General features: G+C 41.6%; 1 pseudogene; it reads left to right on the top strand.

The window, feature by feature from the left end:
• The first annotated feature begins 6,755 nt into the window (after positions 1-6,755).
• On the top strand, positions 6,756-9,709 carry LOC115672103 (uncharacterized; annotated as a pseudogene).
• The last annotated feature ends 1,821 nt before the right edge of the window (positions 9,710-11,530 follow it).

Below are 11,530 nucleotides of genomic sequence, written 5' to 3'. Positions count from 1 at the left end.
ATCTTTAGCTAAAAAACACGAAGCCCTTCCCCGAAATTGAGCAAAGAGCATATCGTTTTTTCTAGCGAGAAAAAAAAATCATTCTCAAGAAAAATCTAAAGAAACACATTTTTTTGGTATATCATTTCAAGTTTTGTCTTAATCTTATGTTGGCCGCGTAATTAAATCCCCAAACTTTTCATTTATGCAATTGAATAATTTGATTTGCATGATCAGTCTGATTACCTAATTTCATCATTAATATACTAATAATTATATGGCACTCGAGTAAAAACTTTTAATCTTCATTGTTAGTGTTTCCTCGAAAATGGCCACTCTTAAAGAATATAACAAAGAACTGGTGGGCACATATTAAGTACCAAGTGGTTATATTTGGATGTACTGTATTTGAAAAATTCAAGAAATTACAGGTAGCCGATGCATGTGTCAAGTGTGATTGCATAGACATTAAAATTAATATTGACATAATTATGTTGAAAAAACCAATAACAAGTTTGAAGCGAGTGTGCAAAAAGGACAGACCCGTTTGGAACAATCTTTTGTTACATTAGCAGTGGACCCAACATTAACAATACTTTTAGTTACTTAATATGCGGCTATTCGACTTTATCTTTTATTGTACAAAAAGTATTTGGAAATTATAAATATTTCCCCACACTAATATATATATATAACGTTTTCACAATTTTTGCAAAGAGCTAAATGAAATTCTGCGTAGATGAGCAATCGGACATCACGATCCCCGTCCGACCGCAAAACAAAAGTAAGGCGAGAAAATATTAGACACCCTAGGATTGCCATATCAACGTGCTCCGATACCATTAAAATTGTGACACCTAGATAGAAAAAAAAAAGTAATTTAAAAAAGATAAGAGTCAGGATTTAAAGTGGGTCCCGCACTTTTCAGTTTCTTCTCTCACCTGTGCTGCCTTGCTTTCTCTTTTCTCACTCTCATTTTTCTTCTTCCTCTTGCTTGTGAAGCTCATGGCGATGGGGGGAGGGGCTAAACTTCCACAATGCGCTGGCCCTTCACTACGCCGTGGAGAACTGCAGCCGGGTGGCGGTCAGGTCGCTACTTGAGCTCGGGGCTGCCGGCATTAATTGCCCTATGAGGCCGACGGGGAAGACCCGACTCCACGTCGTAGCCTAGATAGTGTCCCTCGATATAGTGACGGTCCTCCTCGTCCTTTTTCTGTATTTGTTGATTTATACGTGCAAATTATAGCATGGCATGTTGGAATTCATAATTGAGGGTGAAAAATGGTTTTTTTTTTTTTGTTAATTGTCAATTGTGAATCAATTTGTTCAATCTTCCTTATTATTGATTATTTCTTTGTAATCTAATTTTTTTGGTCAAAAGTAAATATTTCATTCACATTTCAAGATGATACACGAGAAGTTCAAAACAAAGCAAATGCCAAACAGTAAAGTAGAACAACAAAACATAAACTGTTGTGGTAAGCACACTTTCATCTTACAAAAATGGATATGTCTCAACATCAAAATAAAACAAACGGCAACTGCCAATTACCGAATCTCGCATCGTCATTAATGATGACACACATAGTTATCTCCTCCAATAGGAATGGCTTGCCCAATGAGCTATGCATGCCTATATCATTCTCCAATAGCAACGGCTTGCCCAATGGGCTATGCATGCCTAGTTCAGTGTCCTCAACACCATCATTTTACGAAAACGCCAAAAATAGGTTGAACATGCTCCCATATCTAGATCTAGACTAAAAGATTCCAAAGTTTGGAGAAGTCATATAACTTCTTACAATGCAGCAAGAACTCACTGTATCTCTTCTCAATTTTGTTGAACTTCTTGGTACGAAGGATCCGAAGTAAAGGGTTGATTCCTACCGATGAAAGCAAAACTGAGTCAGAGAAGAGAGAGAGAGAGACAGTAACGAAGAAGAGAGTAGCATAGGAGAGAAAATAACAGAAAAGAAAAGACATTATTTGAAAAGTGAGCTCCACTTACATACATGGCGATTAACTAATTGATTGGAGGCCTACGTGTCACTCCTGAGCACCCAATATTTTCTCCATTGAGCCCCTCCCCAATGAGGAAATATTGTGTACAACTGTAATGCCACGTCACATTTGCACTAATCCATTCAATGAGTGATCGCGTGTCAATTATATGTTTTTACTTTTTTTCCCCTTCTTTTTCTTTTTCCTTTTTTTTCTTTCTTCCTCTTCCTTTCACTCCACCGGGGACAACAACAAACAAACGTCAACTCAAACTTGTGGTCAACTCAACCTTGTGAATCGCCTTCCACCAACACCTCACCACCATCTCAGTCCTCCATCCATTACCACCTCATGGCCTTCCACCACCACAGCACCATCCTCACTTCCACCCTCAACCACCGATGAGATCCCTGTTTTCCCCAACCCCTCCCCACGGATATCTACCAGTAAAGCCTCTGCTCTCAGCCGATGGTCCCTCGCCTCCGATCTCCACTAGCTCAACTACGCTCATCTTCGCCGTCATCAAGCTCGAGCTCAGCCAGTGAACTTGAGCCTCAGATTTTGGATCTAATCTCGGGTGAACCCTAGATTCAGGATCTAGAGCTCAGCTTGACCTCGAATCTGGGTTGATTCGACATTGACCAGGGTCGGCGGCTGCCACAGCTAGATTTTTTAGGTCAATGGCTGTAACGTCCTTACCTCGAGGTTATTAATACGACGTTCCAGGCTCGTCGCCATCCCATTTCTTTTATCTGATTAATAAGCACATGCGAAAACGTGTACAAACAAACTCCCAAATAAAATAATAGCTGGAAATTAGGGAAAGCACAATAGGCAAAACACACTATTGTCATATTATATAAACATATTTCACACGCCCTTTTCTACGGGCCATTCCACGTACAAACTATATCTGGTTACATCACAAGCGAAGGCCGGGGTTAATCCTAGCTCCTCTATGTCAACCTCCATCTCGGCAGGTACACCAAAACTAACCGGGGGCGCGGAGCTCATTCTAAAAGCATGAAAAACAACGTAAACGAGTTGAAAACTCAATGAGTAAATTCACTAATACTCGTGTAGGACGATGCCTCGTCATCGTACTAACACATACAATTATTTTCCCTGCCTTATGTCGATAGCAAATCAATAGCAAAGACTTTGACCTTGCCCTTGCTATGTTTACATAAAAGCTCACCTTTATCCGATCACATAAAAATATACAAGAAAATTTACACGTGAAGCCTCACAACCAATCGGCATGCAAAAATACCCAAAAATATTCACACGTGAATTCATTTATTTTACAGTCGAAATCCATCGGGGCATCGCCTTCTCAATACGTGGGTGATGAGTCCTCTGGGATCCTTCGGGCATTCGGAAAACTTCGACTTATCAATAAATACACAGACTGGCACACATATAAGATTCATTTATCGTCATCCCGGCTTAACCGAGGTATCCAGCTTCATGCTAGGCATCTTAGGTCAACCAAGGCATCCCGGCTCAATCGAGGCATCCCGGGGCTAGCTTACCGAGGCATCCGGGCTCAACCCAGGCATCCTGGCTCAATCAGGGCATCCCGGTTCAACCGAGGCATCGCCGTCAACGCTATGTGACGACGGTCTTCTTCTTTCATTTAGTGATCACACATTATGGGTCGCACAAGTCGATTTATTATCCTATATCTTAACCCACGCACATAAGGTCCTAGTTGCTATGTACACATGAAAAGCTCATAAGCTCATAAATCAATAAGCATGGTTAAGAACATCAACATATCACCCAAACTACCACATCCAAGTGTCATGCAACCATGCACAAGAACAAAATCATTTCAAGCAACAACAACCTCCCAAGCCGCGTTCCAACCACGTAACACACCGCCCTATCCAAGTGTTAGGGAATTGACTTACCTGCAAGCACAAGAAAACGTCTACGGGTGTCGAACGGGGAAACGGGGAAACAGCGGTTGGCGACGGCGAACGGACGAGAGAGAGGGAGAGAGGTACTCAGCGTGAGGGTAAAGGGTAGAGAGGGAGGCATGAGAGTGAAAGATGAGAGAGGAAGAGGAGGTGGTGTGTGGAAACTAAGGGGGGATTAAGCCTATTTATAGTATAGTCCACTCATGGTCTTATTGAATTAAGGCCAAAATCCATTAATGAAGGGCCCTAAAGTCTAAGTTCCATTACGATAAGGCCTAGAAAGTCTTTGACCATTATGAAACTTCTTATGCAAGCCTTTAATTGAGGCCACACATTTCTCAACTTGATCTCCAAATTTCTACTTTAGGTTTATTAGGGCCTAAAAGTCCAGGTTAATGATGAAGTTGATCTTAAAGTATATGGTCATTATTAGGCATCCTCTCCAAGCTTCTCTGGAGGACCACATAATACTAACTTGGTTTGCAAGTTGTTGACTTAGGGTAATTATACCCTACTAATTCATTTAAGGCCTAAGTAATTCATGATGATCTCTCTCTCTCTCTCTCTTTGGCCGTGAACCTCCCAGGTGAACGTGAGAGGTAGTCTTGGTCCTCAAGACTCAATTATTGAAGTCTCCTACCAAATTATTATTAGTGGTCTTCAAGACAACTTGTTCCTCAAGTCACAAAAATAAGTAATTATGTCCTAAGTAGTTTAGGGACGCCTAAGCCAAGGAAATCATTACCCACATTAGAAAGTTCAGAATGTATAGATTTTGTCTTCAAAAGACATCAAATCGAAATTCCAACGTTCTCATATAGAAAATGATGAATCTTTGCAATCTGACAAAACCGGGCAGTTTTTGCACTGTTCTAGAAATCAGACTTAACAAAATAGTAAATGGACTTCGAAAATTCTAAAATTTGAATATGTCATAAACATGACCTTAACAAATATTTCCTATGAAGAACATGAAATCTGGATCTGTCTTTAAACATAACTTTTAGTATCTCAAAGACAGACTAAAAACAGTTCACTAGAACAAAATCCTTGCTTCTCAAAGTAAGCTCTTTCCAGAATCCAAATCATCTCCAAAAATTTTCAAATTTTTATATGTTGTATAGAAATAAGTTCTCAACAATTTTTATGAAGGAAATTTGTTAAGAATCGTTCTAGAAAAACTCGTGGAAAATCAAGAAGGTGTAAACGTTATAGAAACAACAACACTGGACGGTTCAAACCCGTTTAGAAAATGGTCTTTCGTACAAACCAAATCATCTTACAAAAATCTGAATTTAAAGTATATTGTATTTCAAGATGTTGGGAACAACTTTGATGAAGAAAGTTTTTTAAAATTCGATTCACAAAAATCTCCACAAAAATAACAAAACGAAGAGGTGCAAAGGACCAGAATCTAGGTTTTCCAGAACAAGAACAAGAATTGAGTCCAAATGAGAAAACCACCAGATTTGATTCAACAAAACTCAATTCTAGCAAAATCAAGGGTGTAAGAAGATTTGAAGGCTTAGAAATGAGTCTTATCTCATTGCTCACAGATACAAGTAGGGCACGTGTCGCGTTCAAGACCGATCCTTGATTCCTTGGCAAACTGATCTATAGCTATTTCCCGAGGACTGAAATTGAAGATGTTACAACGGCCGTCGTCGATTGCTAGTGGACGAGGTCTCACAGCAAGGATGTGATGGAAGAGAGACATGGGGATTGGGGCGGTCAAGGGCATGAGGGGGATTGCTGGGAGTCGTCCTCGATTGGAGGGGAGCTGTTGGGTCACCGGGACGAGGCAGAGGCAGTGGCGTGGTTCATCGGATGACAGAGAGCAGAGCTAGGAGGGAAAGAGATTAAAGCATCGAGGCGTGAGATTACAGGGAGAGAGAGAGAGACTTTCAAATTTTCTAACAGATGGGCCCAAAAACAACACGTGTCGCTTATTGAATTAGCTAGTGTAAATGTGACGTGACATCACAGTTGTACACAATATTTTCTCCAATCCAATGATCTTGAGGTCCACATGAGAAGAGGATGAAGAAAAAACCAAAAACTGCGGGACCCATTATAAAACCTAGACTTTTTATTAAATTATTTCTTTCAATTTTTTCTGTCTGGGTGTCACAATTCTAATGGTCCTGAACCACATTGACATGGCACACCTAGACTATCTAATATTCTCCCAAGGAAGGCCTCCGCAGCGATTCCTTCCCCTGAGAGCATCATAACCACAACCTCCTCAACGAAGAAAGCGACATTGAAAGTACAGTTGAATTCCATCCTTCTTGTGCAAATTTTTTTTAATGAATGGCGTCATCAACAGTCGATCAGGATCTGTAATGGTTGCTGAACTGCTTGTCCAAGACTCTGGACCGGTGAATTTCACCAGAAAACCTAGATATCCTTATCGCCATCACCCTATTCGTTCTTTCACATGCAAATACAAAAAGGCAATGAACAAAACTAATCGAAAATGAGAAACCCTAAAGACCAAGCAAACCTACTTTGGAATTTTCAAGGACCATCGAGAATAAGAAAAGTAGCCAAGTTGAAGGAAGATGAGCCCAGCACGGGACGCTATGATATTTCATCCTAATAAAAATATCTGCTCTAGCTTGTGATTGCTTGCGTGCTGGCTAAAACATCCAATCATTTTCATGGGGTCAACCGAGCTGATCACGACCGTCCACGTAACCGAGAGAGAAATTTTGATCCTTCACGTCGCAGACCACCTTCTCACTTATAGTAGCATGAATTCAAGAAACTAATGTTTCTCACACAATTGAACCAATCTTCAACATTTTAAGACTGCGTGCTAAAATACCGAAGTTTCTTTTTTCGAAAATGTATGTGACGCGGCCTCTGTCCATGTACCGGAATCACCCCCGAGGCCCTTGCGGAGTTTCCGCCGGCGGGGCCGGGCTCTGGATACCTGGTGATCGAGGACGAGGAAGCCCATTGCTGTTGCTTCGGGCTGTACAAGGACAGGCAGCTCGACAAATTCCCCTTCCCTCAAAACAAGGACCTCACCGTCCGGTACACAGGCCCGAGCACAAAAGTCAACAAAGTGTTGTCGGCTAAGTTCGTATACTCGAAATTAAAATCAAACGTTAGGAAAACTAACCTGAAAGCAGTACAACCAAATAAGCAGAATGTTGATCCGAGCCCAACGAAATAACGTCGTGTCCTTAAGACAAATATGGCCCCTCAATCAGTACCCGAGGATATCGGACAATCGTCTCCCAGGATAGAACGGATCTCGTTCCTCCGAAGCGGTACGTATTCGGAGGACTCCTACGAACGCAATTTTGCAGAATAATCGCACAAAATGACAATGATGAAGTGAACATGCGTAGAGTGCGTCGGGAAAATGCCTCGCGGGAATGCCGATGTCACGAAAAATGTCACTATATCGAACTAACTGTTCAGTCATATTAAAGTGGCTATCGAACTAACTGTTCAGTCATATTAAAGTGGCGAAAATGAAGAGTTACGAGGGTTCATGAACAGTAGCGAAGGCGCTTCGGTTTTCGTTCGGGCGAACCGAACCTCACGAACAGACATGTTTGTTTGTCCAAAAAATAAATAATTAATTAATTTCTAACAACGTGTCTGTTCAAAAAAAATAAAAACCGATAGAGAATGGACCCGGAACCGAACCGGCCAGACGGACGGCGGCGGCGGCGCGCGGGGGGAACCGACCTAGCTTGGCGTAGGTCCTCTCCCTTCCACAAAAGTGGGATACCCCTTGGGGCCCAAACCCATTTGTGATGCTCAACTATTTGAACCCATCTCCCATCTCTCTTCTATTCAATGTGGGACACTTTCATCCACACACTTTTCATTCAATTCTATGGGATTTGGATGCCAAAATCCCAACACAAAGATGAGGTGTTCCTGATCCCAGTCGTCAACCTGCCCTTGTCAATCAGTACTACGTGATTCAGCGTCGCGGGAAGCATAAAGGGTATGATCTTTCTAAGTACTTTGAATAGTTTCACTTCCTCTGTCTGTTCTTGAGTTAGGTGATGAATATGTTGATATCTGCTAATAGGATAAGGGGATATTATTGATGGATAATGTGGGGATGTGAAATAAACTATGCAAGAACTAGTTTTTGTTGCAATAGTTGAAGTTACAGAACTTACCACGCCACTTAGCAAATAGGTTTTAGTAAAAGTTTAGCTGCTTATTGCATGATTTAGTTTAATGGCATTCCTCAAAAAGCCTAAATCATTCATTCCTCAAAAATTCTAAATTATTCTATCTTGAATGGCCATGTAGGGAAGCGCACGCTAATTCGAAGGAAAAAGACGAAGGCAACTGTTTGTGCTTCCGCCACATTCGAGACAAGAAACCTAGCCCGTTGAATCTTGACGACATATACCAGCAGTTTGTGATCTACCGGGACGAGACTATGAACAGGTCCAGCGGCTTCAACACAAGGTCCATTGGTACCCTCCGAGATTCTTGAAGAGGAAAGGCTGGGCCCTTCATGGCAAAACACCCAAAAACTTCTCCTTGGACAACGATGCGTCGGGAGTCAATGACTCGCAGAGGTCAAAGCTCCCAAGCCTCGACGTCCCGATCGACCGGAAGAGCTTGGACCCAGTGGTGGTGGGGAAGTGGTACTGCCCGCTCATGTTTGTCAAGGATGGGAAGGCCGGGGACCAGATCAAGGCATCGGCGTTCTGCGAGATGACACTGCAACAGAGGTGGGAACAGGTCCATGCATGTGACAATTATGCCAATGAAGGCAATGATGTGGAAGTGGATTTGCTGATTCAGAAGGAGGCCGTTAGGGTGTTTGGTGAGGAAGCTGGGGAGGACAATGTTAATGATGGAGTGATGTGGTTTAGCAGTAGGACAGGAGTGATAAGACTGAGCATGGCCATTGTGGGAAGGATGAGGTGGGAGGAAGAGAGAGTGGGGTTGGGTGAAGGAGGTAGAGAAGAGAGTGAGGGTGAAGAGAGTGGAGGAGTTCATCCAGAGCGGGTTGAGCCAGGGTTGGCAGAGGTTTGGCTTTTATATGTTGGTGGAGAGTTTTGTGCTAAATAGGGGTGATCGGTTTCCGGTCCGATCCGGTTCCAAGGTGGAACCGGGAACCGGACCGAGAGAACCGGTTCCCAAATTTGGGAACCGCGGACCGGACCGGTTGGTTCTCGGCGGTCCGGTCCGGTTCCGATCCGGTCCAATGGAATCGGTCACTTAGAGTTTAGTTTTTTTTTTTTTTGGTTAAACACTTAAGGTTTGGTTCACATTTTACTAATTTTTATCAATGAAATTATGTCAATGAAGTTCACTTAGGGTTTCATTCGCATTTTACTAATTTTTATCAATGAATTTATGATAATGAAGTTCACTTAGAGTTTAGTTCACATTTTATTAATTTTTTTAAAGAAAAAAATAACAAAAAATATATATTAAATAGTCGGTCCGGTCCGGTTCCCCCTTGGAACCGGGAACCGGACCGCCCGAAAATCGGTTCCGCTTTTAGGAACCGGGAACCGGGCCGATAATCCCGAGAACCGGACCAAACCCGTCGGTCCGGTCCGGTCCGGGTTTGGGCGGTCCAAGTTGCTCACCCCTAGTGCTGAAGAGAATGGATGGGACTTTGGTGTTGGCTTATGACTTCAAGCACACTCACCAAGTGAGGACCAAATGGGAGTGACAGATTTTCTCATGTGTGTTCTGTTTTTTTGTGGGTTTAATCTTTGCTATTTCTAACTGGTGTCCATTAAACCCCATCTAAGTTCTTATGCTAGATATGTTGCGTCTGTACTTGTTCATTAATGTTGTTTATTGTCTACGGAGAAAAAAAATACTTTTTATATGACGCTTATTTTCGTGTCAAAACTTTTCGTTGAATCACTTAAGTGCCACTTTTTTTAAAAAAGGATCATTTAAGTATCGACTCCAATTGAGGATGTCAAAAATTTGACGTGGCAATATTTAATCAATTTCCCTAATCGACATGGCTCGCTGGTGTGCCCAGCCAGCATTAATAGGCCAAACGACGTCGTCTATATATTTTTGCCCAAATAAAACCCTAATTCGGACTAGGGGCATCTCAAACCCTAAATCGAACACAACACTTCTCAAAACCTAATTCGATTCCGTTTCCCACGAAATTAAGCACCCAAATCTTGCAATGAAGAGCAGAACAAGGACAAACGGCTCAAATTCCTTTCAACAAAGCGAAGACAAAGGTGAATATTATTGTTATTGTAGGCGGAGAAGTCCAAGAAAATTCCATAGATGCGCCAGGTATAAAGAATGCTTGAAGTGCAAACCACAATAAAATATTCACATTTTCTTTTGCAAGATTCCTCCCTATGGCGTTGAGCCTTAATTTGTTCCTTCCAGAACTGAGCCCTACCTTTCCCCCAAAACCATCGAGTCCTAATTTTTCCTCCAATCACCAAGCCCAACTTTTTTTCCCGCACCAATTGAGCATGCGAGTGAGAGACGGTGACAATGTCGACGGAGTGAGAGATACGGAGACGGCTTGTGAGCGAGCGATCGAAATTTCAGAGGGAGATTGTCTAAGTCATCGGAATGAAGAAAGAGGAATCAAATCAACATTTGAGAGGAAGAACCGCGCGGCGGTTTAGAGTGAGAGAGTCTCCGTTGGACTTACTTTTATAGTACAAAAGTTATGTACAAATAAGCATTTTATTATAGATATCACGTAGGACTTTTGGCATGAATTTGTCATCGGAAGCATTTAAGTTATCATTTTTTTTTCGGATTTAACACTTTAATGATTCGGCGAAAAGTTTGACACTATAAGTGAGCGTAATGCAAAATTTATGGCACTTGTAGTGTCCATTTTCCTTCGTCTATGCTTAAATATATGTTGTTGTAACTATTCCTACTGATATAAAGCAAGAAGGGAGAATTTTTATGTTGGCTTTGAGTTTTCGATGTTGTCCATGTCCATCCATGAAGAATAGTCAATGGAGACATGTAAATACGAAGGAGAATAAGAATTTTAGGTCAAGATGAGACGAGATAACACTTTAGTTGAATTTGAAGTATGCTTTCTTAAAGACCAGAGGTCCGGCTACTTGTACACGTGAAGCGCATATACAATTTACTTGAAATTGTTGCGCATACTTTTTTTTAAATAGTTCGGGGGTATGCGCATAAAAATTTGGCTTCCCATGAAATACCCTACAAGCACCATGAACTAATTAAGTCAAGATCTTTGATCTATGCAAGTAGCTCCAACCTAAAGCAATTTGCACAAAATTGATAAGATTCGGAAGGAGAACCTCTAAATTTTTGCGTTGAAAATCCTCAAACACCCCGAACAATCGTTGCCAACCTTAGGGTTATTGTACATGCTCTTCATCCATGCCTTGAACCGAAGACCTGTAGCTTCGAGGGTGCAATGGCCAAACATTTGAGTGGGTGTGCACCCTAATTGAGCGAACAAGTAAAGCCAAAAAGCAAGCAATGACCTCCGTTACTCGTGAATGAAATTGTACCGTGTGAGATCATTAAAGCATAAGTTGGGGAAAGTACTAAAAAACCAATTCAATCCTATACTTAATTAGACTAATTTAGTTCTAAACCTTTTGTATTTGCGTAAATTGAGTCAATCTTGCTAAATT

The sequence above is a fragment of the Syzygium oleosum genome, unplaced genomic scaffold (genome assembly GCF_021117445.2).
Source record: "Syzygium oleosum isolate NSW1041296 unplaced genomic scaffold, Sole_v2.1 Sole_v2.03, whole genome shotgun sequence".
Lineage (NCBI taxonomy): Eukaryota > Viridiplantae > Streptophyta > Magnoliopsida > Myrtales > Myrtaceae > Syzygium > Syzygium oleosum.
The sequence above is the reverse complement of the archived record's forward strand: the minus strand, read 5'-3'. Positions and strand labels throughout refer to the sequence as shown.